The following is a 26,135-nucleotide window of genomic DNA, read 5'->3' as shown; positions in this document are numbered from 1 at the left end:
CTTTTTTATTTTTTGATAATATTTATTTTTAATTTTTCGGCTTTTGGCTTTTCCTCTACGGATAATTTTTTTCCCCCGAAAATAAACTGAGTCCGGAGACTCGCGGTGCCATGCCGCATAGCGGAACAGCGCGTTGAATCCTACGCCAGAACGGCCCCGGCGGCGCGAATGTCTCGGTCCGTCGAGGTCTGCTGCTTTGTCATAAAAGAGAGTTTCGAAGGGCATATCATGGGTGCGATCATACCAGCACTAATGCACCGGATCCCATCAGAACTCCGCAGTTAAGCGTGCTTGGGCGAGAGTAGTACTAGGATGGGTGACCCCCTGGGAAGTCCTCGTGTTGCACCCCTTTTATTTTTTGCCCGCTTTTTTATTTTTTGATAACATTTATTTTTAATTTTTCGGCTTTTGGCTTTTCCTCTTCGGATAATTTTTTTCCTCCGAAAATAAACTGAGTCCGGAGACTCGCGGTGCCATGCCGCATAGCGGAACAGCGCGTTGAATCCTACGCCAGAACGGCCCCGGCAGCGCGAATGTCTCGGTCCGTCGAGGTCTGCTGCTTTGTCATAAAAGGGTGTTTCGATGGGCATGTCATGGGTGCGATCATACCAGCACTAATGCACCGGATCCCATCAGAACTCTGCAGTTAAGCGTGCTTGGGCGAGAGTAGTACTAGGATGGGTGACCCCCTGAGAAGTCCTCGTGCTGCACCCTTTTTATTTTTTGCCCGCTTTTTTATTTTTTGATAATATTTATTTTTAATTTTTTGGCTTTTGGCTTTTCCTCTTCGGATAATTTTTTTCCCCCGACAATAAACTGAGTCCGGAGACTGGCGGTGCCATGCCGCATAGCGGGACCAGTGCGTTGAATCCTACGCCAGAACGGCCCCGGCAGCGCGAATGTCTCGGGCGGTCGAGGTCTGCTGCTTTGTCATAAAAGGGAGTTTCGAAGGGCATATCATGGGTGCGATCATACCAGCACTAATGCACCGGATCCCATCAGAACTTCGCAGTTAAGCGTGCTTGGGCGAGAGTAGTACTAGGATGGGTGACCCCCGGGAAGTCCTCGTGTTGCACCCCTTTTATTTTTTGCCCGCTTTTTTATTTTTTGATAATATTTATTTTTAATTTTTCGGCTTTTGGCTTTTCCTCTTCGGATAATTTTTTTCCCTCGAAAATAAACTGAGTCCGGAGACTCGCGGTGCCATGCCGCATAGCGGAACAGCGCGTTGAATCCTACGCCAGAAGGGCCCCGGCAGCGCGAATGTCTCGGGCCGTCGAGGTCTGCTGCTTTGTCATAAAAGGGAGTTTCGAAGGGCATATCATGGGTGCGATCATACCAGCACTAATGCACCGGATCCCATCAGAACTCCGTAGCTAAGCGTGCTTGGGCGAGAGTAGTACTAGGATGGGTGACCCCCTGGGAAGTCCTCGTGTTGCACCCCTTTTATTTTTTGCCCGCTTTTTTATTTTTTGATAACATTTATTTTTAATTTTTCGGCTTTTGGCTTTTCCTCTTCGGATAATTTTTTTCCCCCGAAAATAAACTAAGTCCGGAGACTCGCGGTGCCATGCCGCATAGCGGAACAGCGCGTTGAATCCTGCGCCAGAACGGCCCCGGCAGCGCGAATGTCTCGGGCCGTCGAGGTCTGCTGCTTTGTCATAAAAGGGTGATGACCCAAAGATTGATTCATAGATTGATTTTGATGATCACAAAACCTTGAAGTATAGATACTAATGTTTATGTTGCAAGGAGAAAGATATTTATGTTGCAAGGAACATAGCAAGTTGGAAGAACACAAGAAGGCCTCTAAAAGCACTCAAGAAAAGTTGGAAGAAAGCTACAAGTTATTGGCCCAAGTCTCAAGTTCAAAAGATTCAAATTGGAGGAGCAAATTCAAGGAAAATTTAAAAGAATAGTCTTCGAGTCGACTCCTGAGGAATTCGAGTCGACTCCAATGCTTGGCGAGTCAACTCGAGAGTAGAACGAGTCGACTCCAGGGTGTAAAAGGCAGAAAAGTCAGAGAGGGATTTTCGACCCTGAGATTCGAGTCGACTCCTGAGGAATGCGAGTCGACTCCAATGGTTGTCGGGTCGACTCCAAAGAAAGCGAGAGTCGACTCTCAGTGGTACACAAGGGAAAACTCAGAGAAGCAGTTTTTGGACACTGAGATTCGAGTCGACTCCCACAAAGTCCGAGTCGACTCCAAAGACAGCGCAACCCCAAGACAGAAGACGGTATTTTCGTCTCTGAGAGGCGAGTCGACTCCAAGACAAGTCGAGTCGACTCCAAGGCAGCGCGGCTCCAAAATACAGAGGATCAGTTTTCCGACTCTGAGATTCGAGTCGACTCCCAGACAGCTCGAGTCGACTCCAAGGCAGCGCTACACTAAGATGGCAGAAGACCAACTTTCGGAAACTGAGAGCCGAGTCGACTCCAAGGAAGTTCGAGTCGACTCCAAGACTGGATGAGCCAAAAGACAGAGAATCGGGAGTTCGGGCTCTGAGATTCGAGTCGACTCCCAGGACAGTCGAGTCGACTCGAGAGGACAAAATTCAAAATTGGATCCACGGACTTCAGTGGATGAGCCGACTCCGAAATTGCCAAGTCAGCTCCAGAAGTTGGCGAGTCGACTCCGGGTTAAGACGAGTCGACTCCCAGTCGAGGATGCACCATAATTCAAATTTGGAACAGTGGCCGAGTCGTCTCCAGTAAAGCACGAGTCGACTCCTGCAACAGGCGAGTCGACTCCTGATCGCGCGAGTCGACTCCGATCCCAACGGTAATATTGTCAGGAAGTGCAGACTGTGTCCAACGGCTCTATTTTTGTCTCTAACGGCTAGATTCTTGTTTCCACGCCATCTAAAGCTATAAAAACAAGAGGAGAGCTAGGGGAGAAGGCATGGAAGTGGGAGAGATCATCTAGGAAAGAGATCTCAAAGAGATTACAAAGGAAATCTCCCACAAGCACAAAAGGGCCATCCAAAACGAAATAGAGAGAAGAAGAGCATCCAAGTGAATCCGAAAGCTTCCTCTCCATCCGCGTGCTGCCTCGGGGATCCTCTACTTCATGCCAAATCAGAGGAGGATCAAGTAAAGAAGAAGCCGAGCTCCTCCATCTTCAAAACTCGTTTGAGGGCTTCTCTTTACTCTATTTGTTTATATTGTCATATCTGCTTGTTTAAGAAGCTTTGATTTGTTTTTATTCTTTGTTTTAATATCTTGTAACTTGATTCAATCAAGGGATTGAATCAAGGGGTTAAAGGTTTGTTGGTGAGCCAAAGGGAAAACCAACGGTGTAAGGTTTGTTGGTGAGCCAAAGGGAAAACCAACGGGATTAAGGTTTGTTGGTGAGCCAAAGGGAAAACCAACGGGGTTTAGGTTTGTTGGTGAGCCGAGGGTAAAACCAACGTGTAAGGGTTTGATTGTGAGCCCGGGAAAACAATCGGAGTGGTTCTAGTCGGTGAGCCTGGGAAAACCGACCGAGTTCGTTGTGCGCTCGTAAAACAACAAGTTGGGTTGTGAGCTTGTAAAACAACCGGCTGTAATCGGTAGGATTATAGTGAAATTCCCAAGAGGTCTTGGGGAGTGGATGTAGGTGCTGGGGTGCACCGAACCACTATATGTCCTTTGTGTTTGTAATGCCTCTAGTTATTGTCTAACTAACACACTTACTTACTTAGATAAATTGCTTGCTTAATTCTTATCCGCACATCCTTTAGTTGCAAGCATATTTAATCAAGTCGAAGTCTATACATCAAACCCTTGCTAAGTTTAACTTTCACTGTGCATCTAGACAACTTAGCATAGTTAATCAAAAAGTTTTAGAAGTAGTTTAAAAGTTTTAAAAGACCCAATTCACCCCCCCTCTTGGGTTGTCACCTTGGGCAACAAGTGGTATCAGAGCAGGTGCTCAAATATTATTTGTAGTCTTAACCGACTAGAGCCAAAGATCATGACAACTCAAATAGATAGTTTTCTAGGAGAAGGACAATCAATTGATACACCACCACTATTTAATGGCATAAACTATACACATTGGAAAATACGCATGCGCATCTTTATTCAATCACAAAACTATTATTTATGGAAAATCATAATAAATGATCTTCACACACTCTCTCAAACTTTTAATGAAAAGGATTTAGCACAATTGAATGCTGATGCCATGAACCTTTTATATTGTGCATTAGATAGGAATGAGTTTAATTGCATATCTTCTTGCATGACTGCTAAAGGAATATGGAATATGCTTGAAGACAAATATGAATGCACTAACAAATCTGAAACATCATGTGTAGAAGGAGAGCAGTATCATATTGAAAATCCATGCTTGGTGGCACATGAGGTACATGCTGGAACTGAAAGCAATTTTACATTTGATGAACTCCACGATGCCTTTTCTGATTTGTATTTAGAATATAAGAAACTTGTTTGTAAGAACAAGAACTTGAAGAATGAAAATCAAATTCTAATAGATGAAAAACTGAAACTAACTAGTAAAACTGAAATCTTAATTAAAGAAAATCAAGAACTAAATCAGAAAAACCAACTTCTCACTGAAAGCCATGATAAACTTAAGAAAAATAATGAATTGCTTTCAGAAGATAACAAAAGATTAACTAAAGAAGTTGACAAATTAAAACCTGTTGTTGAAAGATTTACTTTGAGCTCTGAAAAGTTGAATCTAATGATAAATAATCAAAGAGCTGAATTTGATAATATTGGATTGGGATGTCAACCTTGGTACACCCAAAAATCTTTCAAGAATATGTTTGTTAAAACAGTTTCTAATCATTTTAAAATAGATTCTTATAATGCTGATAAACAGGAACAAAGGTTATGCAAAATCTCTTCTGTTCCTAAATCTGTACATTACAAATTTGATAAACCTAAAAGGCAAAAACAGAAAACTGAAGGATTATCTACCACTCATGTTAAATCCATGTTTGTTAAATTTAATAAGAAGATGCAGAAATACACTTCTTGTAGTCCAAAAATCTGCAAGCCTATGGACAAAATAGCTATTAAGAAAATATGGGTTCCAAAAGGAACAATAATAGCTAACCTGCAAGGACCCAAAAGAGCTTGGGTTCCTAAGTTGAAAATCTAAATATTTTCTGCAGGTGTGTCTAGCACTCAAGGCTCCAACAAAAGATGTTAAATTGGACATTGGGTGCTCTAGACATATATTAAAGAATAAAACTTAAATGTAATCAAGAAAAATAATTAAAATAGAAGAAATAACTTCAAATTTCTCCATCTTTCTATATTATACTTTACTTATTGTTGGATAAGTTGCTAGATGATTAATCAATTTATTAAGATTAACTCTATGAATTCTCTATATGCTTGATTGAGAGCTTTTATCCATGGCATTATTGTTTATTGATCATAGATATGAAAATGTGTACTTGGTATGCCTTTGAATATTGCACTATAAATACCAAGATTAAAGAAACCATCTTTGGCATATAATATCAACTCATGCGAGTATGGATTTAATTTCAAAAGACTTTGGCATTGGCTTACTTAGAGTATCTTCTGAAAGGTCAAAGTTTGCTATGCATGTTAACTAAGGAAACAAACAAGAATCAATTTCTAAATCTAAAGATGTTGTTTCTATCACTGAGTTTTCAAAAGCTTACATTGGATTTGTTCTTGGCAAATAAAACTGAAGTATTTTCTGTATTTGCTAAATCCTGTAAAAGTGTTTCAAATGAAAAAGGTTTCCAAACTGTGAAGAATCATGACACAGTGTTGAAAACCAAAATCCTGATAAAAGTTATACAGAAAATAATATTAAATCCAATGATTTCAGCACCAAGGACACCATAAGTAAAATAGAATTAATAGAATTCTTGAAGAAATGAAAAAGACAATTATGTATGATAGTCATCTATTTAAAAGACTATCATCACTGCTTGTCATACATATGACTTCTATTAAATCTATTTTTGATGAAAATTTTGATCTTCTGAAAAATGGAAAATGAACCATTGCATATCCTTTTCAGTCGTACATGTTATGCTTGATATGCTCTTATGAAAATAATGCCAAATCTGATAAAGATATTTCTATTCTTGGATATCATTCATCAAGCAATGCATATAGAGCATTCATGAAAAGATTCTAGTTGTAGAAGTATCAATTCATTTTGATTCTTTATGAGACTAGTGATTTATTATCAAGATACTAAAATTATATGGTTAATCTTTTACATATAACAATCTGAAAAACTTGTTAATAATTAGAACCAAATTGGATTTTTCAGATATGCTCTTAATAAAAAAAATTTTTGACTATTAAAAGACTGAATCAAGAAAAGATGAAATAGATCTTGATTCTTGCATGATTAAAAGTAAAGATCACCACTATCATTTGCTTGACTCATGAGCTTTATATTCTGTCAAATGAATGTGTAGAATTCACTCCTATGTGGTTATTTCATTAAAAAGTATATCTATGTTAAATAACCACCATATTTAAAAATTACACATTACATATATGATAAAGCAATATGTGATTTAAAACAAGCATCAAAAGCTTGATATATAAAAGCTTAGGTAACCTTGTTGATAGAAAGTAATAGTGATAAATCTATGCATCAAAAAGAAGAATCTATGATATCTTGCTTGCTCATAGCACACATTGATGACATCATTTTTGGTTCTACTAATGAAGAGTTATATTGCAAAGTGAGTTTGAAATATGATGAATGAATTAACATCTTCTCTCAAACTCCAAATTAAGACAAACAAGAAAGGGGATCTTCATTGACCAACGTTAGTCCATAAGAAAACTCTTATAGAAGATTGGCGTGAAGAAGGTATATCTATGACCCCATCTTGTAGAAATTGTAAAGGATGAGCAAAGTAGATCTATTGTTTAAAGCTGTATTGAAGCATGATAGAATAATTATTTTATCATACAGCTAGTAGACCAGATTGTATGCTCATTATGTGACCTTGTGCAAGACTTCAATCTAACTTTAATTAATCATATTTTATTGATAACAAATACGTCATAATCTGAATTTTGATAGAAACAAACGTTTAAGATAAGTTGATTAAAACTTAGTTAACACATCTTATTGATAATTATCTTAAGCAAATAGAATCTAAACTAAATTGATTTGACCTTGATAAATCTGTCTATTGCCTCACATGCTTGTCCTTGAACTATCTTGGTTAATGAATCTATCTCTTTAGTTCAAGTGATATGTGCTTGCTTATATTTAGGCAATCTCTTGAATAAAGTGACTCAACATGCAACTATTGTCATATCTCATATTGAGTCATCTAATTAAAAAATATATATATATTGGATGAATGCTTTGTATCTTAAAGAAACTAATGACCTTCCTTCAAGAAAGAAAAATGAGAAATTTCAACTTGAAGGATATCTTCATGTAAGATACACTAAACATTCACATGCAAACAAGAGAGAGGATCTTCTTCAGCCAAAAGTTCACACATAAGAAATCTAATTTGGCTTGAAGAACATATAATGAATAGGTAATTTTAGATACCTTTCTCACAAATTAATTGAGCAAAGTCAATAACTTAAATCCTATTATGGCATGATTAAATTCTTTAATTATTAATTTTTGATATCATGTCTATATGTGTATTGACTGACTTATACTTTTAGAAATTGTTTCATGGTTTGCTCAATCTAAAATATTTCTATGGCTGTATCATAACCATGAAATACACAAGTATATGATTAAAACTCTGATTTAGAATGACTTGTGAGAAGCTACGAATTCTTGGGCATAATGAAAATAGTGTTTGCATGATATACCTCTATATGATACATTTGATTATTTCTTTATTCTGCTCTTTCAAGTAAATTACTTGAGAATAACAAAGAGAAAGAGAGATAAAGAAAAGATAATGGATATTATTCAAGAGAAGTAAAATCTAAGTAAAGGCAAATACTCCAATCTTAAGAAAAAGCAAAACAAGCATAATATATTCAGCACTTGTGTGAGCATTCTTTTGGAAGGATAAAATCCGTAATGAATTACACTTAAATAGAGGGAGAGTTTAAAGTAAATAGTTTAACCTTTCTATATTGCTTATCATAGGGATGGTGCCAATGGGGAGGCTAGTGGTAGTACCCGGCACTATTTGACCCAACTATTCGGTGTAGGGCATATTAGGGACGGCACAAGAGGGAGGCTAGTGGTAGTACCTCGTGCCCCTTCCCAACTCCACCGGATAGGGAGCAAATAGAGTATAGAGCATAAGAAAGTAAAAATGAAAGACAAAGTTAATAAAAGTATATAAGAAGAATCAAGTCAATTTTTTAAACACTTGAAAACATACTTTAAGGATGAACTCAGTGCAAGATTATATATAAATAGGGGGAGTTTATTTGAAAAGAATTGATTTTGATCCTTGACATTCTTGTACTTAGTATTTTAATGCATGACTTAACACATGGTATATTTTGCATATGGTATGATGTCTTGATTTATTGATTCTCAATGTTTTGTAATGCTTCATCCTTGGACAATTTGTTTGAATGTTTGAATTGCTACATAACATCTTTTGTTTGGTTCTATTGAAAAGAAATTTCAGATTTGTCATTCATAATCATCTCTAAAATCTGAAAGTCGAATAAAATTGTAGAAAGGAGAAGAGAAGAGTATCTCTATTTAGAAAAAATAAATTGATTTTGATCTATCTTTCTAATTGCCTAACTTTGATACATAATGTTCTAATACTTGTTAAAATATCCTTATTTTGTAATAATTTAAGATGAGCCACAATGTGAAAGATACATATCTCAAACTATGACTTAAAAAGCCTCTATTGAAAATCTTTATGAAATTCAGAATATGATTTTGTATAAAAGTTTAAACTCCATATGATTACTAAATAAAATGTTAATGTAAGAAAAACAGAATTTATTTTGATCGCTCCGATACACTTCCGAAACATATCATTTCTTATCTTCAAAGTGTACTCATATTGGTCTAAATGGTGTGTCTTTCAATGATCTTGATTACAAGCAAATATTTTTAAATATATGACTTTATTTTAATATTTAAAATTTTATTGAGCTTCATGTGTACATAGCTGAAAAACTGTGATTAAGAAATTGAAGTTTATAAAATATATACCTCAATGATCATCTATATGTTTTTCCCTCCTACATTATAAAAGACTTCCATTAATATAGTGAATGATCTTAAAGCCTAGAAATATTTCACCTCACTCAAATGAGTCTAAAAGAAAGAAAATGTAAATGGTTTTGAAAGAAACTGAGCTTCAAATGAATCATTTTTGATTAATATTTCAGTACATTTTCTCAAAGTTGAAGAGGAAGCATACCTTGTTCTTAAAGGATTAGAAAGAGTAATTGCTACAAATTTTGAATAATACTAGATTACTCTACATTCTCGATGTCATAGAATTTCAGTGTTATTCACGTTTATCACTATAATCTGAAATTCAACAATTTAAAATGATTAAAGAAGAATGCATCTTTTGAGGGGGAGCTTTAGATATTCAGTATCCTATCCCAAAGACACTTTATTTTGATGCATGCTTTGAATTTTATGGATTGATTTTGATGAACCTCCTTATATTGCAAGACATGCTTTAATTACCTTAAGATGAGTTCTATAAAGGTTGTCTTATCTCAAACCTTGAGTCTTATGAAAATAAGCTGAAACTTATAGAAAATATATTTTTGAGATTGACAATTTTGTTGAACATTATCTTAGGATTCTAAACTCTTAAATGGAATGATCAATTGAGGGGGAGAAAGAAAATTTCAGAAGGAGAGGTCTTATGGAACTTAATTACATGAATCTATAGGAGAGGGAAAGAATACTAAATGAAAAGTGATCCTAATACTCTCCAATATGTATCATCTGAAATTTAAATCTGAAAATCTTTATGATACACCTTGAGGCGTGTTATTTGGTTAGTATATCTTATGCATCACTCATGAACCAAATTACAAATCTTAAGAGCCTCTAATTTAATAAAACAGGGGGAGAACAATGTATTAAATTTTCTTGAGTATCTCTTAGAAAATCTATTTTGAACCTCACTAATGAGTTTTAATTGGCTTGCTCTTTAGAACTTCTATTTTGTGCCAATTCATTATTTTATGTATCAAATTGTGCTTATTTTCTAAAGGAATAAAAGAAAGTCTTTAAAAGAGCTCAAAGATGTATCAAAAATTGCATAAACTCATATTTTAGTATTTGTGCCCCCAATGCTCTTATTATCATAAAAGAACTTTGAAGTCATTAAGAATTAATGATCCAACATGATGATATGTTTTTCCAAATATATAAGTTTTGATCTTTTACTCTGAAAATTAATTAAATTGCTCTCATGTTGATAAAATACTTAATAGATTGGGCAAAAGGTCTTAAATGAACAAGCTTTCATACTTAGTGAAGAGAGGTTAGATTTCCACTCATATTTTTCCTTGACTATCATTTGTGGTACTTCTTGAATTAACCTAAGGAAGATTCCACCTACACTTGATTAGAAAACTATCTGTGGTATCAAATTAAAAAACCTCTTGAATTCACACTCGATGTGTTCTGCTCTGATCTGTGTACTTAATGTTTCACTATCTTTTTGATGTTGTCAAAAAGGGGGAGAAATATCTAAGTATATGCTATATACTCAGAATGCTTTATTACTTTGAATTGAATACAAATCAGCTTAAAATTTAAATATGTTGATTGTGTTAAGCTGATTAAATCTAAAGCATTATCATGAAGTATGTTTTTAAATATATATGTTTCCTACTTCATGCAACTTAGCTATGTATTACTTCTAGAAATCAATATCTTTTATATTGCATATACTCCAAGTTTTGTCATCATCAAAAAGGGGGAGATTGATGACCCAAAGATTGATTCATAGATTGATTTTGATGATCACAAAACCTTGAAGTATAGATACTAATGTTTATGTTGCAAGGAGAAAGATATTTATGTTGCAAGGAACATAGCAAGTTGGAAGAACACAAGAAGGCCTCTAAAAGCACTCAAGAAAAGTTGGAAGAAAGCTACAAGTTATTGGCCCAAGTCTCAAGTTCAAAAGATTCAAATTGGAGGAGCAAATTCAAGGAAAATTTAAAAGAATAGTCTTCGAGTCGACTCCTGAGGAATTCGAGTCGACTCCAATGCTTGGCGAGTCAACTCGAGAGTAGAACGAGTCGACTCCAGGGTGTAAAAGGCAGAAAAGTCAGAGAGGGATTTTCGACCCTGAGATTCGAGTCGACTCCTGAGGAATGCGAGTCGACTCCAATGGTTGTCGGGTCGACTCCAAAGAAAGCGAGAGTCGACTCTCAGTGGTACACAAGGGAAAACTCAGAGAAGCAGTTTTTGGACACTGAGATTCGAGTCGACTCCCACAAAGTCCGAGTCGACTCCAAAGACAGCGCAACCCCAAGACAGAAGACGGTATTTTCGTCTCTGAGAGGCGAGTCGACTCCAAGACAAGTCGAGTCGACTCCAAGGCAGCGCGGCTCCAAAATACAGAGGATCAGTTTTCCGACTCTGAGATTCGAGTCGACTCCCAGACAGCTCGAGTCGACTCCAAGGCAGCGCTACACTAAGATGGCAGAAGACCAACTTTCGGAAACTGAGAGCCGAGTCGACTCCAAGGAAGTTCGAGTCGACTCCAAGACTGGATGAGCCAAAAGACAGAGAATCGGGAGTTCGGGCTCTGAGATTCGAGTCGACTCCCAGGACAGTCGAGTCGACTCGAGAGGACAAAATTCAAAATTGGATCCACGGACTTCAGTGGATGAGCCGACTCCGAAATTGCCAAGTCAGCTCCAGAAGTTGGCGAGTCGACTCCGGGTTAAGACGAGTCGACTCCCAGTCGAGGATGCACCATAATTCAAATTTGGAACAGTGGCCGAGTCGTCTCCAGTAAAGCACGAGTCGACTCCTGCAACAGGCGAGTCGACTCCTGATCGCGCGAGTCGACTCCGATCCCAACGGTAATATTGTCAGGAAGTGCAGACTGTGTCCAACGGCTCTATTTTTGTCTCTAACGGCTAGATTCTTGTTTCCACGCCATCTAAAGCTATAAAAACAAGAGGAGAGCTAGGGGAGAAGGCATGGAAGTGGGAGAGATCATCTAGGAAAGAGATCTCAAAGAGATTACAAAGGAAATCTCCCACAAGCACAAAAGGGCCATCCAAAACGAAATAGAGAGAAGAAGAGCATCCAAGTGAATCCGAAAGCTTCCTCTCCATCCGCGTGCTGCCTCGGGGATCCTCTACTTCATGCCAAATCAGAGGAGGATCAAGTAAAGAAGAAGCCGAGCTCCTCCATCTTCAAAACTCGTTTGAGGGCTTCTCTTTACTCTATTTGTTTATATTGTCATATCTGCTTGTTTAAGAAGCTTTGATTTGTTTTTATTCTTTGTTTTAATATCTTGTAACTTGATTCAATCAAGGGATTGAATCAAGGGGTTAAAGGTTTGTTGGTGAGCCAAAGGGAAAACCAACGGTGTAAGGTTTGTTGGTGAGCCAAAGGGAAAACCAACGGGATTAAGGTTTGTTGGTGAGCCAAAGGGAAAACCAACGGGGTTTAGGTTTGTTGGTGAGCCGAGGGTAAAACCAACGTGTAAGGGTTTGATTGTGAGCCCGGGAAAACAATCGGAGTGGTTCTAGTCGGTGAGCCTGGGAAAACCGACCGAGTTCGTTGTGCGCTCGTAAAACAACAAGTTGGGTTGTGAGCTTGTAAAACAACCGGCTGTAATCGGTAGGATTATAGTGAAATTCCCAAGAGGTCTTGGGGAGTGGATGTAGGTGCTGGGGTGCACCGAACCACTATATGTCCTTTGTGTTTGTAATGCCTCTAGTTATTGTCTAACTAACACACTTACTTACTTAGATAAATTGCTTGCTTAATTCTTATCCGCACATCCTTTAGTTGCAAGCATATTTAATCAAGTCGAAGTCTATACATCAAACCCTTGCTAAGTTTAACTTTCACTGTGCATCTAGACAACTTAGCATAGTTAATCAAAAAGTTTTAGAAGTAGTTTAAAAGTTTTAAAAGACCCAATTCACCCCCCCTCTTGGGTTGTCACCTTGGGCAACAAAGGGTGTTTCGATGGGCATGTCATGGGTGCGATCATACCAGCACTAATGCACCGGATCCCATCAGAACTCCGTAGCTAAGCGTGCTTGGGCGAGAGTAGTACTAGGATGGGTGACCCCCTGGGAAGTCCTCGTGTTGCACCCCTTTTATTTTTTGCCCGCTTTTTTATTTTTTGATAATATTTATTTTTAATTTTTCGGCTTTTGGCTTTTCCTCTACGGATAATTTTTTTCCCCCGAAAATAAACTGAGTCCGGAGACTCGCGGTGCCATGCCGCATAGCGGAACAGCGCGTTGAATCCTACGCCAGAACGGCCCCGGCGGCGCGAATGTCTCGGTCCGTCGAGGTCTGCTGCTTTGTCATAAAAGAGAGTTTCGAAGGGCATATCATGGGTGCGATCATACCAGCACTAATGCACCGGATCCCATCAGAACTCCGCAGTTAAGCGTGCTTGGGCGAGAGTAGTACTAGGATGGGTGACCCCCTGGGAAGTCCTCGTGTTGCACCCCTTTTATTTTTTGCCCGCTTTTTTATTTTTTGATAACATTTATTTTTAATTTTTCGGCTTTTGGCTTTTCCTCTTCGGATAATTTTTTTCCTCCGAAAATAAACTGAGTCCGGAGACTCGCGGTGCCATGCCGCATAGCGGAACAGCGCGTTGAATCCTACGCCAGAACGGCCCCGGCAGCGCGAATGTCTCGGTCCGTCGAGGTCTGCTGCTTTGTCATAAAAGGGTGTTTCGATGGGCATGTCATGGGTGCGATCATACCAGCACTAATGCACCGGATCCCATCAGAACTCTGCAGTTAAGCGTGCTTGGGCGAGAGTAGTACTAGGATGGGTGACCCCCTGAGAAGTCCTCGTGTTGCACCCTTTTTATTTTTTGCCCGCTTTTTTATTTTTTGATAATATTTATTTTTAATTTTTTGGCTTTTGGCTTTTCCTCTTCGGATAATTTTTTTCCCCCGACAATAAACTGAGTCCGGAGACTGGCGGTGCCATGCCGCATAGCGGGACCAGCGCGTTGAATCCTACGCCAGAACGGCCCCGGCAGCGCGAATGTCTCGGGCGGTCGAGGTCTGCTGCTTTGTCATAAAAGGGAGTTTCGAAGGGCATATCATGGGTGCGATCATACCAGCACTAATGCACCGGATCCCATCAGAACTTCGCAGTTAAGCGTGCTTGGGCGAGAGTAGTACTAGGATGGGTGACCCCCGGGAAGTCCTCGTGTTGCACCCCTTTTATTTTTTGCCCGCTTTTTTATTTTTTGATAATATTTATTTTTAATTTTTCGGCTTTTGGCTTTTCCTCTTCGGATAATTTTTTTCCCTCGAAAATAAACTGAGTCCGGAGACTCGCGGTGCCATGCCGCATAGCGGAACAGCGCGTTGAATCCTACGCCAGAAGGGCCCCGGCAGCGCGAATGTCTCGGGCCGTCGAGGTCTGCTGCTTTGTCATAAAAGGGAGTTTCGAAGGGCATATCATGGGTGCGATCATACCAGCACTAATGCACCGGATCCCATCAGAACTCCGTAGCTAAGCGTGCTTGGGCGAGAGTAGTACTAGGATGGGTGACCCCCTGGGAAGTCCTCGTGTTGCACCCCTTTTATTTTTTGCCCGCTTTTTTATTTTTTGATAATATTTATTTTTAATTTTTCGGCTTTTGGCTTTTCCTCTTCGAATAATTTTTTTCCCCCGAAAATAAACTGAGTCCGGAGACTCGCGGTGCCATGCCGCATAGCGGAACAGCGCGTTGAATCCTACGCCAGAACGGCCCCGGCAGCGCGAATGTCTCGGGCCGTCGAGGTCTGCTGCTTTGTCATAAAAGGGTGTTTCGATGGGCATGTCATGGGTGCGATCATACCAGCACTAATGCACCGGATCCCATCAGAACTCTGCAGTTAAGCGTGCTTGGGCGAGAGTAGTACTAGGATGGGTCACCCCCTGAGAAGTCCTCGTGTTGCACCCTTTTTATTTTTTGACCGCTTTTTTATTTTTTGATAATATTTATTTTTAATTTTTTGGCTTTTGGCTTTTCCTCTTCGGATAATTTTTTTCCCCCGACAATAAACTGAGTCCGGAGACTGGCGGTGCCATGCCGCATAGCGGGACCAGCGCGTTGAATCCTACGCCAGAACGGCCCCGGCAGCGCGAATGTCTCGGGCGGTCGAGGTCTGCTGCTTTGTCATAAAAGGGAGTTTCGAAGGGCATATCATGGGTGCGATCATACCAGCACTAATGCACCGGATCCCATCAGAACTTCGCAGTTAAGCGTGCTTGGGCGAGAGTAGTACTAGGATGGGTGACCCCCGGGAAGTCCTCGTGTTGCACCCCTTTTATTTTTTGCCCGCTTTTTTATTTTTTGATAATATTTATTTTTAATTTTTCGGCTTTTGGCTTTTCCTCTTCGGATAATTTTTTTCCCTCGAAAATAAACTGAGTCCGGAGACTCGCGGTGCCATGCCGCATAGCGGAACAGCGCGTTGAATCCTACGCCAGAAGGGCCCCGGCAGCGCGAATGTCTCGGGCCGTCGAGGTCTGCTGCTTTGTCATAAAAGGGAGTTTCGAAGGGCATATCATGGGTGCGATCATACCAGCACTAATGCACCGGATCCCATCAGAACTCCGCAGCTAAGCGTGCTTGGGCGAGAGTAGTACTAGGATGGGTGACCCCCTGGGAAGTCCTCGTGTTGCACCCCTTTTATTTTTTGCCCGCTTTTTTATTTTTTGATAACATTTATTTTTAATTTTTCGGCTTTTGGCTTTTCCTCTTCGGATAATTTTTTTTCCCCGAAAATAAACTAAGTCCGGAGACTCGCGGTGCCATGCCGCATAGCGGAACAGCGCGTTGAATCCTACGCCAGAACGGCCCCGGCAGCGCGAATGTCTCGGGCCGTCGAGGTCTGCTGCTTTGTCATAAAAGGGTGTTTCGATGGGCATGTCATGGGTGCGATCATACCAGCACTAATGCACCGGATCCCATCAGAACTCCGCAGTTAAGCGTGCTTGGGCGAGAGTAGTACTAGGATGGGTGACCCCCTGGGAAGTCCTCGTGTTGCACCCTTTTTATTTTTTGCCCGCTTTTTTATTTTTTGATAATATTTATTTTTAATTTTTCGGCTTTTGGCTTTTCCTCTTCGAATAATTTTTTTCCCCCGAAAATAAACCGAGTCCGGAGACTCGCGGTGCCATGCCGCATAGCGGAACAGCGCGTTGAATCCTACGCCAGAACGGCCCCGGCAGCGCGAATGTCTCGGGCCGTCGAGGTCTGCTGCTTTGTCATAAAAGGGTGTTTCGATGGGCATGTCATGGGTGCGATCATACCAGCACTAATGCACCGGATCCCATCAGAACTCCGCAGTTAAGCGTGCTTGGGCGAGAGTAGTACTAGGATGGGTGACCCCCTGGGAAGTCCTCGTGTTGCACCCCTTTTATTTTTTGCCCGCTTTTTTATTTTTTGATAATATTTATTTTTAATTTTTCGGCTTTTGGCTTTTCCTCTTCGGATAATTTTTTTCCCTCGAAAATAAACTGAGTCCGGAGACTCGCGGTGCCATGCCGCATAGCGGAATAGCGCGTTGAATCCTACGCCAGAACGGCCCCGGCAGCGCGAATGTCTCGGGCCGTCGAGGTCTGCTGCTTTGTCATAAAAGGGAGTTTCGAAGGGCATATCATGGGTGCGATCATACCAGCACTAATGCACCGGATCCCATCAGAACTCCGCAGTTAAGCGTGCTTGGGCGAGAGTGGTACTAGGATGGGTGACCCCCTGGGAAGTCCTCGTGTTGCACCCCTTTTATTTTTTGCCCGCTTTTTTATTTTTTGATAACATTTATTTTTAATTTTTCGGCTTTTGGCTTTTCCTCTTCGGATAATTTTTTTCCCCCGAAAATAAACTGAGTCCGGAGACTCGCGGTGCCATGCCGCATAGCGGAACAGCGCGTTGAATCCTACGCCAGAACGGCCCCGGCAGCGCGAATGTCTCGGGCCGTCGAGGTCTGCTGCTTTGTCATAAAAGGGTGTTTCGATGGGCATGTCATGGGTGCGATCATACCAGCACTAATGCACCGGATCCCATCAGAACTCAGCAGTTAAGCGTGCTTGGGCGAGAGTAGTACTAGGATGGGTGACCCCCTGGGAAGTCCTCGTGTTGTACCCCTTTTATTTTTTGCCCGCTTTTTTATTTTTTGATAATATTTATTTTTAATTTTTTGGCTTTTGGCTTTTCCTCTTCGGATAGTTTTTTTTCTCCGAAAATAAACTGAGTCCGGAGACTGGCGGTGCCATGCCGCATAGCAGGACCAGCGCGTTGAATTCTACGCCAGAACGCCCCCGGCAGCGCGAATGTCTCGGGCCGTCGAGGTCTGCTGCTTTGCCATAAAAGGGAGTTTCGAAGTGCATGTCATGGGTGCGATCATACCAGCACTAATGCACCGGATCCGATCATAACTCCGCAGTTAAGCGTGCTTGGGCGAGAGAAGTACTAGGATGGGTGACCCCCTCGGAAGTCCTCGTGTTGCACCCTTTTTATTTTTTGCCCGCTTTTTTATTTTTTGATAATTTTTATTTTTAATTTTTTGGCTTTTGGCTTTTCCTCTTCGGATAATTTTTTCCCCCCGAAAATAAACTGAGTCCGGAGACTGGCGGTGCCATGCCGCATAGCGGAACAGCGCGTTGAATCCTACGCCAGAACGGCCCCGGCAGCGCGAATGTCTCGGTCCGTCGAGGTCTGCTGCTTTGTCATAAAAGGGTGTTTCGATGGGCATGTCATGGGTGCGATCATACCAGCACTAATGCACCGGATCCCATCAGAACTCTGCAGTTAAGCGTGCTTGGGCGAGAGTAGTACTAGGATGGGTGACCCCCTGAGAAGTCCTCGTGTTGCACCCTTTTTATTTTTTGCCCGCTTTTTTATTTTTTGATAATATTTATTTTTAATTTTTTGGCTTTTGGCTTTTCCTCTTCGGATAATTTTTTTCCCCCGACAATAAACTGAGTCCGGAGACTGGCGGTGCCATGCCGCATAGCGGGACCAGCGCGTTGAATCCTACGCCAGAACGGCCCCGGCAGCGCGAATGTCTCGGGCGGTCGAGGTCTGCTGCTTTGTCATAAAAGGGAGTTTCGAAGGGCATATCATGGGTGCGATCATACCAGCACTAATGCACCGGATCCCATCAGAACTTCGCAGTTAAGCGTGCTTGGGCGAGAGTAGTACTAGGATGGGTGACCCCCGGGAAGTCCTCGTGTTGCACCCCTTTAATTTTTTGCCCGCTTTTTTATTTTTTGATAATATTTATTTTTAATTTTTCGGCTTTTGGCTTTTCCTCTTCGGATAATTTTTTTCCCTCGAAAATAAACTGAGTCCGGAGACTCGCGGTGCCATGCCGCATAGCGGAACAGCGCGTTGAATCCTACGCCAGAAGGGCCCCGGCAGCGCGAATGTCTCGGGCCGTCGAGGTCTGCTGCTTTGTCATAAAAGGGAGTTTCGAAGGGCATATCATGGGTGCGATCATACCAGCACTAATGCACCGGATCCCATCAGAACTCCGCAGTTAAGCGTGCTTGGGCGAGAGTAGTACTAGGATGGGTGACCCCCTGGGAAGTCCTCGTGTTGCACCCCTTTTATTTTTTGCCCGCTTTTTTATTTTTTGATAACATTTATTTTTAATTTTTCGGCTTTTGGCTTTTCCTCTTCGGATAATTTTTTTCCCCCGAAAATAAACTGAGTCCGGAGACTCGCGGTGCCATGCCGCATAGCGGAACAGCGCGTTGAATCCTACGCCAGAACGGCCCCGGCAGCGCGAATGTCTCGGGCCGTCGAGGTCTGCTGCTTTGTCATAAAAGGGTGTTTCGATGGGCATGTCATGGGTGCGATCATACCAGCACTAATGCACCGGATCCCATCAGAACTCCGCAGTTAAGCGTGCTTGGGCGAGAGTAGTACTAGGATGGGTGACCCCCTGGGAAGTCCTCGTGTTGCACCCTTTTTATTTTTTGCCCACTTTTTTATTTTTTGATAATATTTATTTTTAATTTTTTGGCTTTTGGCTTTTCCTCTTCGGATAATTTTTTTCCCCCGAAAATAAACTGAGTCCGGAGACTCGTGGTGCCATGCCGCATAGCGGAACAGCGCGTTGAATCCTACGCCAGAACGGCCCCGGCAGCGCGAATGTCTCGGGCCGTCGAGGTCTGCTGCTTTGTCATAAAAGGGTGTTTCGATGGGCATGTCATGGGTGCGATCATACCAGCACTAATGCACCGGATCCCATCAGAACTCCGCAGTTAAGCGTGCTTGGGCGAGAGTAGTACTATGATGGGTGACCCCCTGGGAAGTCCTCGTGTTGCACCCTTTTTATTTTTTGCCCGCTTTTTTATTTTTTGATAATATTTATTTTTAATTTTTCGGCTTTTGGCTTTTCCTCTTCGGATAATTTTTTTCCCTCGAAAATAAACTGAGTCCGGAGACTCGCGGTGCCATGCCGCATAGCGGAATAGCGCGTTGAATCCTACGCCAGAACGGCCCCGGCAGCGCGAATGTCTCGGGCCGTCGAGGTCTGCTGCTTTGTCATAAAAGGGAGTTTCGAAGGGCATATCATGGGTGCGATCATACCAGCACTAATGCACCGGATCCCATCAGAACTCCGCAGTTAAGCGTGCTTGGGCGAGAGTAGTACTAGGATGGGTGACCCCCTGGGAAGTCCTCGTGTTGCACCCCTTTTATTTTTTGCCCGCTTTTTTATTTTTTGATAACATTTATTTTTAATTTTTCGGCTTTTGGCTTTTCCTCTTCGGATAATTTTTTTCCCCCGAAAATAAACTGAGTCCGGAGACTCGCGGTGCCATGCCGCATAGCGGAACAGCGCGTTGAATCCTACGCCAGAACGGCCCCGGCAGCGCGAATGTCTCGGGCCGTCGAGGTCTGCTGCTTTGTCATAAAAGGGTGTTTCGATGGGCATGTCATGGGTGCGATCATACCAGCACTAATGCACCGGATCCCATCAGAACTCAGCAGTTAAGCGTGCTTGGGCGAGAGTAGTACTGGGATGGGTGACCCCCTGGGAAGTCCTCGTGTTGTACCCCTTTTATTTTTTGCCCGCTTTTTTATTTTTTGATAATATTTATTTTTAATTTTTTGGCTTTTGGCTTTTCCTCTTCGGATAATTTTTTTTCCCCGAAAATAAACTGAGTCCGGAGACTGGCGGTGCCATGCCGCATAGCGGGACCAGCGCGTTGAATTCTACGCCAGAACGGCCCCGGCAGCGCGAATGTCTCGGGCCGTCGAGGTCTGCTGCTTTGCCATAAAAGGGAGTTTCGAAGTGCATGTCATGGGTGCGATCATACCAGCACTAATGCACCGGATCCGATCATAACTCCGCAGTTAAGCGTGCTTGGGCGAGAGAAGTACTAGGATGGGTGACCCCCTGGGAAGTCCTCGTGTTGCACCCTTTTTATTTTTTGCCCGCTTTTTTATTTTTTGATAATATTTATTTTTAATTTTTTGGCTTTTGGCTTTTCCTCTTCGGATAATTTTTTCCCCCCGAAAATAAACTGAGTCCGGAGACTGGCGGTGCCATGCCGCATAGCGGAACAGCGCGTTGAATCATAGCCAGAACGGCCCCGGCAGCGCGAATGTCTCGGGCCGTCGAGGTCTGCTGCTTTGTCATAAAAGGGAGTTTCGAAGGGCATGTCACGGGTGCGATCATACCAGCACTAATGCACCGGATCCCATCAGAACTCTGCAGTTAAGCGTGCTTGGGCGTGAGTAGTACTAGGATGGGTGACCCCCTGGGAAGTCCTCGTGTTGCACCCCTTTTATTTTTTGCCCGCTTTTTTATTTTTTGATAACATTTATTTTTTATTTTTCGGCTTTTGTCTTTTCCTCTTCGGATAATTTTTTTCCCCCGAAAATAAACTGAGTCCGGAGACTGGCGGTGCCATGCCGCATAGCGGAACAGCGTGTTGAATCCTACGCCAGAACGGCCCCGGCAGCGCGAATGTCTCGGGCCGTCGAGTTCTGCTGCTTTGTCATAAAAGGGAGTTTCGAAGGGCATGCCTTGGGTGCGATCATACCAGCACTAATGCACCGGATCCCATCAGAACTCCGCAGTTAAGCGTGCTTGGGCGAGAGTAGTACTAGGATGGGTGACCCCCTGGGAAGTCCTCGTGTTGCACCCTTTTTATTTTTTGCCCGCTTTTTTATTTTTTGATAATATTTATTTTTAATTTTTTGGCTTTTGGCTTTTCCTCTTCGGATAATTTTTTTCCCCCGACAATAAACTGAGTCCGGAGACTGGCGGTGCCATGCCGCATAGCGGGACCAGCGCGTTGAATCCTACGCCAGAACGGCCCCGGCAGCGCGAATGTCTCGGGCCGTCGAGGTCTGCTGCTTTGTCATAAAAGGGAGTTTCGAAGGGCATATCATGGGTGCGATCATACCAGCACTAATGCACCGGATCCCATCAGAACTCCGCAGTTAAGCGTGCTTGGGCGAGAGTAGTACTAGGATGGGTGACCCCCTGGGAAGTCCTCGTGTTGCACCCCTTTTATTTTTTGCCCGCTTTTTTATTTTTTGATAACATTTATTTTTAATTTTTCGGCTTTTGGCTTTTCCTCTTCGGATAATTTTTTTCCCCCGAAAATAAACTGAGTCCGGAGACTCGCGGTGCCATGCCGCATAGCGGAACAGCGCGTTGAATCCTACGCCAGAACGGCCCCGGCAGCGCGAATGTCTCGGGCCGTCGAGGTCTGCTGCTTTGTCATAAAAGGGTGTTTCGATGGGCATGTCATGGGTGCGATCATACCAGCACTAATGCACCGGATCCCATCAGAACTCCGCAGTTAAGCGTGCTTGGGCGAGAGTAGTACTAGGATGGGTGACCCCCTGGGAAGTCCTCGTGTTGCACCCCTTTTATTTTTTGCCCGCTTTTTTATTTTTTGATAATATTTATTTTTAATTTTTCGGCTTTTGGCTTTTCCTCTTCGGATAATTTTTTTCCCTCGAAAATAAACTGAGTCCGGAGACTCGCGGTGCCATGCCGCATAGCGGAATAGCGCGTTGAATCCTACGCCAGAACGGCCCCGGCAGCGCGAATGTCTCGGGCCGTCGAGGTCTGCTGCTTTGTCATAAAAGGGAGTTTCGAAGGGCATATCATGGGTGCGATCATACCAGCACTAATGCACCGGATCCCATCAGAACTCCGCAGTTAAGCGTGCTTGGGCGAGAGTGGTACTAGGATGGGTGACCCCCTGGGAAGTCCTCGTGTTGCACCCCTTTTATTTTTTGCCCGCTTTTTTATTTTTTGATAACATTTATTTTTAATTTTTCGGCTTTTGGCTTTTCCTCTTCGGATAATTTTTTTCCCCCGAAAATAAACTGAGTCCGGAGACTCGCGGTGCCATGCCGCATAGCGGAACAGCGCGTTGAATCCTACGCCAGAACGGCCCCGGCAGCGCGAATGTCTCGGGCCGTCGAGGTCTGCTGCTTTGTCATAAAAGGGTGTTTCGATGGGCATGTCATGGGTGCGATCATACCAGCACTAATGCACCGGATCCCATCAGAACTCAGCAGTTAAGCGTGCTTGGGCGAGAGTAGTACTAGGATGGGTGACCCCCTGGGAAGTCCTCGTGTTGTACCCCTTTTATTTTTTGCCCGCTTTTTTATTTTTTGATAATATTTATTTTTAATTTTTTGGCTTTTGGCTTTTCCTCTTCGGATAGTTTTTTTTCTCCGAAAATAAACTGAGTCCGGAGACTGGCGGTGCCATGCCGCATAGCAGGACCAGCGCGTTGAATTCTACGCCAGAACGCCCCCGGCAGCGCGAATGTCTCGGGCCGTCGAGGTCTGCTGCTTTGCCATAAAAGGGAGTTTCGAAGTGCATGTCATGGGTGCGATCATACCAGCACTAATGCACCGGATCCGATCATAACTCCGCAGTTAAGCGTGCTTGGGCGAGAGAAGTACTAGGATGGGTGACCCCCTCGGAAGTCCTCGTGTTGCACCCTTTTTATTTTTTGCCCGCTTTTTTATTTTTTGATAATTTTTATTTTTAATTTTTTGGCTTTTGGCTTTTCCTCTTCGGATAATTTTTTCCCCCCGAAAATAAACTGAGTCCGGAGACTGGCGGTGCCATGCCGCATAGCGGAACAGCGCGTTGAATCCTACGCCAGAACGGCCCCGGCAGCGCGAATGTCTCGGTCCGTCGAGGTCTGCTGCTTTGTCATAAAAGGGTGTTTCGATGGGCATGTCATGGGTGCGATCATACCAGCACTAATGCACCGGATCCCATCAGAACTCTGCAGTTAAGCGTGCTTGGGCGAGAGTAGTACTAGGATGGGTGACCCCCTGAGAAGTCCTCGTGTTGCACCCTTTTTATTTTTTGCCCGCTTTTTTATTTTTTGATAATATTTATTTTTAATTTTTTGGCTTTTGGCTTTTCCTCTTTGGATAATTTTTTTCCCCCGACAATAAACTGAGTCCGGAGACTGGCGGTGCCATGCCGCATAGCGGGACCAGCGCGTTGAATCCTACGCCAGAACGGCCCCGGCAGCGCGAATGTCTCGGGCGGTCGAGGTCTGCTGCTTTGTCATAAAAGGGAGTTTCGAAGGGCATATCATGGGTGCGATCATACCAGCACTAATGCACCGGATCCCATCAGAACTTCGCAGTTAAGCGTGCTTGGGCGAGAGTAGTACTAGGATGGGTGACCCCCGGGAAGTCCTCGTGTTGCACCCCTTTAATTTTTTGCCCGCTTTTTTATTTTTTGATAATATTTATTTTTAATTTTTCGGCTTTTGGCTTTTCCTCTTCGGATAATTTTTTTCCCTCGAAAATAAACTGAGTCCGGAGACTCGCGGTGCCATGCCGCATAGCGGAACAGCGCGTTGAATCCTACGCCAGAAGGGCCCCGGCAGCGCGAATGTCTCGGGCCGTCGAGGTCTGCTGCTTTGTCATAAAAGGGAGTTTCGAAGGGCATATCATGGGTGCGATCATACCAGCACTAATGCACCGGATCCCATCAGAACTCCGCAGTTAAGCGTGCTTGGGCGAGAGTAGTACTAGGATGGGTGACCCCCTGGGAAGTCCTCGTGTTGCACCCCTTTTATTTTTTGCCCGCTTTTTTATTTTTTGATAACATTTATTTTTAATTTTTCGGCTTTTGGCTTTTCCTCTTCGGATAATTTTTTTCCCCCGAAAATAAACTGAGTCCGGAGACTCGCGGTGCCATGCCGCATAGCGGAACAGCGCGTTGAATCCTACGCCAGAACGGCCCCGGCAGCGCGAATGTCTCGGGCCGTCGAGGTCTGCTGCTTTGTCATAAAAGGGTGTTTCGATGGGCATGTCATGGGTGCGATCATACCAGCACTAATGCACCGGATCCCATCAGAACTCCGCAGTTAAGCGTGCTTGGGCGAGAGTAGTACTAGGATGGGTGACCCCCTGGGAAGTCCTCGTGTTGCACCCTTTTTATTTTTTGCCCACTTTTTTATTTTTTGATAATATTTATTTTTAATTTTTTGGCTTTTGGCTTTTCCTCTTCGGATAATTTTTTTCCCCCGAAAATAAACTGAGTCCGGAGACTCGTGGTGCCATGCCGCATAGCGGAACAGCGCGTTGAATCCTACGCCAGAACGGCCCCGGCAGCGCGAATGTCTCGGGCCGTCGAGGTCTGCTGCTTTGTCATAAAAGGGTGTTTCGATGGGCATGTCATGGGTGCGATCATACCAGCACTAATGCACCGGATCCCATCAGAACTCCGCAGTTAAGCGTGCTTGGGCGAGAGTAGTACTAGGATGGGTGACCCCCTGGGAAGTCCTCGTGTTGCACCCTTTTTATTTTTTGCCCGCTTTTTTATTTTTTGATAATATTTATTTTTAATTTTTCGGCTTTTGGCTTTTCCTCTTCGGATAATTTTTTTTCCCCGAAAATAAACTGAGTCCGGAGACTCGCGGTGCCATGCCGCATAGCGGAACAGCGCGTTGAATCCTACGCCAGAACGGCCCCGACAGCGCGAATGTCTCGGGCCGTCGAGGTCTGCTGCTTTGTCATAAAAGGGTGTTTCGATGGGCATGTCATGGGTGCGATCATACCAGCACTAATGCACCGGATCCCATCAGAACTCCGCAGTTAAGCGTGCTTGGGCGAGAGTAGTACTATGATGGGTGACCCCCTGGGAAGTCCTCGTGTTGCACCCTTTTTATTTTTTGCCCGCTTTTTTATTTTTTGATAATATTTATTTTTAATTTTTCGGCTTTTGGCTTTTCCTCTTCGGATAATTTTTTTCCCTCGAAAATAAACTGAGTCCGGAGACTCGCGGTGCCATGCCGCATAGCGGAATAGCGCGTTGAATCCTACGCCAGAACGGCCCCGGCAGCGCGAATGTCTCGGGCCGTCGAGGTCTGCTGCTTTGTCATAAAAGGGAGTTTCGAAGGGCATATCATGGGTGCGATCATACCAGCACTAATGCACCGGATCCCATCAGAACTCCGCAGTTAAGCGTGCTTGGGCGAGAGTGGTACTAGGATGGGTGACCCCCTGGGAAGTCCTCGTGTTGCACCCCTTTTATTTTTTGCCCGCTTTTTTATTTTTTGATAACATTTATTTTTAATTTTTCGGCTTTTGGCTTTTCCTCTTCGGATAATTTTTTTCCCCCGAAAATAAACTGAGTCCGGAGACTCGCGGTGCCATGCCGCATAGCGGAACAGCGCGTTGAATCCTACGCCAGAACGGCCCCGGCAGCGCGAATGTCTCGGGCCGTCGAGGTCTGCTGCTTTGTCATAAAAGGGTGTTTCGATGGGCATGTCATGGGTGCGATCATACCAGCACTAATGCACCGGATCCCATCAGAACTCAGCAGTTAAGCGTGCTTGGGCGAGAGTAGTACTAGGATGGGTGACCCCCTGGGAAGTCCTCGTGTTGTACCCCTTTTATTTTTTGCCCGCTTTTTTATTTTTTGATAATATTTATTTTTAATTTTTTGGCTTTTGGCTTTTCCTCTTCGGATAGTTTTTTTTCTCCGAAAATAAACTGAGTCCG

The 26,135-nt window shown here is 43.2% G+C and overlaps 37 non-coding genes and 3 pseudogenes across 37 annotated transcripts; all 40 read left to right on the top strand.

Moving 5' to 3' along the window:
* The first annotated feature begins 230 nt into the window (after window positions 1-230).
* LOC149756611 (5S ribosomal RNA) lies at window positions 231-349 on the top strand. The gene has a single exon (XR_016401207.1). It is a non-coding gene; the product is annotated as a 5S ribosomal RNA (ribosomal RNA).
* A 246-nt stretch (window positions 350-595) lies between these two features.
* On the top strand, window positions 596-714 carry LOC149756610 (5S ribosomal RNA). Its single transcript, XR_016405487.1, has one exon. It is a non-coding gene; the product is annotated as a 5S ribosomal RNA (ribosomal RNA).
* A 247-nt stretch (window positions 715-961) lies between these two features.
* LOC149756609 (5S ribosomal RNA) lies at window positions 962-1,079 on the top strand. The gene has a single exon (XR_016407042.1). It is a non-coding gene; the product is annotated as a 5S ribosomal RNA (ribosomal RNA).
* Window positions 1,080-1,325: 246 nt separating this feature from the next.
* On the top strand, window positions 1,326-1,444 carry LOC149756608 (5S ribosomal RNA). The gene has a single exon (XR_016412675.1). It is a non-coding gene; the product is annotated as a 5S ribosomal RNA (ribosomal RNA).
* An 11,683-nt stretch (window positions 1,445-13,127) lies between these two features.
* On the top strand, window positions 13,128-13,246 carry LOC149756607 (5S ribosomal RNA). The gene has a single exon (XR_016412674.1). It is a non-coding gene; the product is annotated as a 5S ribosomal RNA (ribosomal RNA).
* Window positions 13,247-13,492: 246 nt separating this feature from the next.
* Window positions 13,493-13,611, top strand: LOC149756606 (5S ribosomal RNA). Its single transcript, XR_016401195.1, has one exon. It is a non-coding gene; the product is annotated as a 5S ribosomal RNA (ribosomal RNA).
* A 246-nt stretch (window positions 13,612-13,857) lies between these two features.
* Window positions 13,858-13,976, top strand: LOC149756605 (5S ribosomal RNA). The gene has a single exon (XR_016402478.1). It is a non-coding gene; the product is annotated as a 5S ribosomal RNA (ribosomal RNA).
* A 247-nt stretch (window positions 13,977-14,223) lies between these two features.
* Window positions 14,224-14,341, top strand: LOC149756604 (5S ribosomal RNA). Its single transcript, XR_016407041.1, has one exon. It is a non-coding gene; the product is annotated as a 5S ribosomal RNA (ribosomal RNA).
* Window positions 14,342-14,587: 246 nt separating this feature from the next.
* On the top strand, window positions 14,588-14,706 carry LOC149756603 (5S ribosomal RNA). The gene has a single exon (XR_016412673.1). It is a non-coding gene; the product is annotated as a 5S ribosomal RNA (ribosomal RNA).
* A 246-nt stretch (window positions 14,707-14,952) lies between these two features.
* On the top strand, window positions 14,953-15,071 carry LOC149756602 (5S ribosomal RNA). The gene has a single exon (XR_016404376.1). It is a non-coding gene; the product is annotated as a 5S ribosomal RNA (ribosomal RNA).
* A 247-nt stretch (window positions 15,072-15,318) lies between these two features.
* LOC149756601 (5S ribosomal RNA) lies at window positions 15,319-15,436 on the top strand. The gene has a single exon (XR_016407040.1). It is a non-coding gene; the product is annotated as a 5S ribosomal RNA (ribosomal RNA).
* Window positions 15,437-15,682: 246 nt separating this feature from the next.
* LOC149756600 (5S ribosomal RNA) lies at window positions 15,683-15,801 on the top strand. Its single transcript, XR_016412455.1, has one exon. It is a non-coding gene; the product is annotated as a 5S ribosomal RNA (ribosomal RNA).
* Window positions 15,802-16,047: 246 nt separating this feature from the next.
* LOC149756599 (5S ribosomal RNA) lies at window positions 16,048-16,166 on the top strand. Its single transcript, XR_016411792.1, has one exon. It is a non-coding gene; the product is annotated as a 5S ribosomal RNA (ribosomal RNA).
* Window positions 16,167-16,412: 246 nt separating this feature from the next.
* Window positions 16,413-16,531, top strand: LOC149756598 (5S ribosomal RNA). The gene has a single exon (XR_016401185.1). It is a non-coding gene; the product is annotated as a 5S ribosomal RNA (ribosomal RNA).
* Window positions 16,532-16,777: 246 nt separating this feature from the next.
* Window positions 16,778-16,896, top strand: LOC149756597 (5S ribosomal RNA). Its single transcript, XR_016401597.1, has one exon. It is a non-coding gene; the product is annotated as a 5S ribosomal RNA (ribosomal RNA).
* Window positions 16,897-17,142: 246 nt separating this feature from the next.
* LOC149756596 (5S ribosomal RNA) lies at window positions 17,143-17,261 on the top strand. The gene has a single exon (XR_016405994.1). It is a non-coding gene; the product is annotated as a 5S ribosomal RNA (ribosomal RNA).
* A 247-nt stretch (window positions 17,262-17,508) lies between these two features.
* On the top strand, window positions 17,509-17,627 carry LOC149756595 (5S ribosomal RNA; annotated as a pseudogene).
* A 246-nt stretch (window positions 17,628-17,873) lies between these two features.
* On the top strand, window positions 17,874-17,992 carry LOC149756594 (5S ribosomal RNA). The gene has a single exon (XR_016402477.1). It is a non-coding gene; the product is annotated as a 5S ribosomal RNA (ribosomal RNA).
* A 247-nt stretch (window positions 17,993-18,239) lies between these two features.
* On the top strand, window positions 18,240-18,357 carry LOC149756593 (5S ribosomal RNA). The gene has a single exon (XR_016407039.1). It is a non-coding gene; the product is annotated as a 5S ribosomal RNA (ribosomal RNA).
* Window positions 18,358-18,603: 246 nt separating this feature from the next.
* On the top strand, window positions 18,604-18,722 carry LOC149756592 (5S ribosomal RNA). The gene has a single exon (XR_016401174.1). It is a non-coding gene; the product is annotated as a 5S ribosomal RNA (ribosomal RNA).
* A 246-nt stretch (window positions 18,723-18,968) lies between these two features.
* LOC149756591 (5S ribosomal RNA) lies at window positions 18,969-19,087 on the top strand. Its single transcript, XR_016411791.1, has one exon. It is a non-coding gene; the product is annotated as a 5S ribosomal RNA (ribosomal RNA).
* Window positions 19,088-19,333: 246 nt separating this feature from the next.
* LOC149756590 (5S ribosomal RNA) lies at window positions 19,334-19,452 on the top strand. The gene has a single exon (XR_016412724.1). It is a non-coding gene; the product is annotated as a 5S ribosomal RNA (ribosomal RNA).
* A 246-nt stretch (window positions 19,453-19,698) lies between these two features.
* Window positions 19,699-19,817, top strand: LOC149756589 (5S ribosomal RNA). Its single transcript, XR_016401163.1, has one exon. It is a non-coding gene; the product is annotated as a 5S ribosomal RNA (ribosomal RNA).
* A 246-nt stretch (window positions 19,818-20,063) lies between these two features.
* On the top strand, window positions 20,064-20,182 carry LOC149756588 (5S ribosomal RNA). The gene has a single exon (XR_016405644.1). It is a non-coding gene; the product is annotated as a 5S ribosomal RNA (ribosomal RNA).
* Window positions 20,183-20,429: 247 nt separating this feature from the next.
* On the top strand, window positions 20,430-20,548 carry LOC149756587 (5S ribosomal RNA; annotated as a pseudogene).
* Window positions 20,549-20,793: 245 nt separating this feature from the next.
* LOC149756586 (5S ribosomal RNA) lies at window positions 20,794-20,912 on the top strand. Its single transcript, XR_016401563.1, has one exon. It is a non-coding gene; the product is annotated as a 5S ribosomal RNA (ribosomal RNA).
* A 246-nt stretch (window positions 20,913-21,158) lies between these two features.
* Window positions 21,159-21,277, top strand: LOC149756585 (5S ribosomal RNA). Its single transcript, XR_016411790.1, has one exon. It is a non-coding gene; the product is annotated as a 5S ribosomal RNA (ribosomal RNA).
* Window positions 21,278-21,524: 247 nt separating this feature from the next.
* Window positions 21,525-21,643, top strand: LOC149756584 (5S ribosomal RNA). The gene has a single exon (XR_016401152.1). It is a non-coding gene; the product is annotated as a 5S ribosomal RNA (ribosomal RNA).
* Window positions 21,644-21,889: 246 nt separating this feature from the next.
* Window positions 21,890-22,008, top strand: LOC149756583 (5S ribosomal RNA). Its single transcript, XR_016401141.1, has one exon. It is a non-coding gene; the product is annotated as a 5S ribosomal RNA (ribosomal RNA).
* Window positions 22,009-22,254: 246 nt separating this feature from the next.
* On the top strand, window positions 22,255-22,373 carry LOC149756582 (5S ribosomal RNA). Its single transcript, XR_016401596.1, has one exon. It is a non-coding gene; the product is annotated as a 5S ribosomal RNA (ribosomal RNA).
* Window positions 22,374-22,619: 246 nt separating this feature from the next.
* On the top strand, window positions 22,620-22,738 carry LOC149756581 (5S ribosomal RNA). Its single transcript, XR_016405993.1, has one exon. It is a non-coding gene; the product is annotated as a 5S ribosomal RNA (ribosomal RNA).
* A 247-nt stretch (window positions 22,739-22,985) lies between these two features.
* LOC149756580 (5S ribosomal RNA) lies at window positions 22,986-23,104 on the top strand (annotated as a pseudogene).
* Window positions 23,105-23,350: 246 nt separating this feature from the next.
* Window positions 23,351-23,469, top strand: LOC149756579 (5S ribosomal RNA). The gene has a single exon (XR_016402476.1). It is a non-coding gene; the product is annotated as a 5S ribosomal RNA (ribosomal RNA).
* A 247-nt stretch (window positions 23,470-23,716) lies between these two features.
* Window positions 23,717-23,834, top strand: LOC149756578 (5S ribosomal RNA). The gene has a single exon (XR_016407038.1). It is a non-coding gene; the product is annotated as a 5S ribosomal RNA (ribosomal RNA).
* A 246-nt stretch (window positions 23,835-24,080) lies between these two features.
* LOC149756577 (5S ribosomal RNA) lies at window positions 24,081-24,199 on the top strand. Its single transcript, XR_016401131.1, has one exon. It is a non-coding gene; the product is annotated as a 5S ribosomal RNA (ribosomal RNA).
* Window positions 24,200-24,445: 246 nt separating this feature from the next.
* On the top strand, window positions 24,446-24,564 carry LOC149756576 (5S ribosomal RNA). Its single transcript, XR_016411789.1, has one exon. It is a non-coding gene; the product is annotated as a 5S ribosomal RNA (ribosomal RNA).
* Window positions 24,565-24,810: 246 nt separating this feature from the next.
* On the top strand, window positions 24,811-24,929 carry LOC149756575 (5S ribosomal RNA). The gene has a single exon (XR_016411788.1). It is a non-coding gene; the product is annotated as a 5S ribosomal RNA (ribosomal RNA).
* Window positions 24,930-25,175: 246 nt separating this feature from the next.
* Window positions 25,176-25,294, top strand: LOC149756574 (5S ribosomal RNA). Its single transcript, XR_016412723.1, has one exon. It is a non-coding gene; the product is annotated as a 5S ribosomal RNA (ribosomal RNA).
* A 246-nt stretch (window positions 25,295-25,540) lies between these two features.
* Window positions 25,541-25,659, top strand: LOC149756573 (5S ribosomal RNA). Its single transcript, XR_016401595.1, has one exon. It is a non-coding gene; the product is annotated as a 5S ribosomal RNA (ribosomal RNA).
* A 246-nt stretch (window positions 25,660-25,905) lies between these two features.
* LOC149756572 (5S ribosomal RNA) lies at window positions 25,906-26,024 on the top strand. The gene has a single exon (XR_016405992.1). It is a non-coding gene; the product is annotated as a 5S ribosomal RNA (ribosomal RNA).
* The last annotated feature ends 111 nt before the right edge of the window (window positions 26,025-26,135 follow it).

The sequence above is a fragment of the Phoenix dactylifera genome, chromosome 4, assembly GCF_051530095.1.
Source record: "Phoenix dactylifera cultivar Ajwa chromosome 4, Ajwa_hap1_PhDact_Kaust_v1.1, whole genome shotgun sequence".
NCBI lineage: Eukaryota > Viridiplantae > Streptophyta > Magnoliopsida > Arecales > Arecaceae > Phoenix > Phoenix dactylifera.
This window is presented reverse-complemented; position numbering and strand designations above follow the sequence as displayed.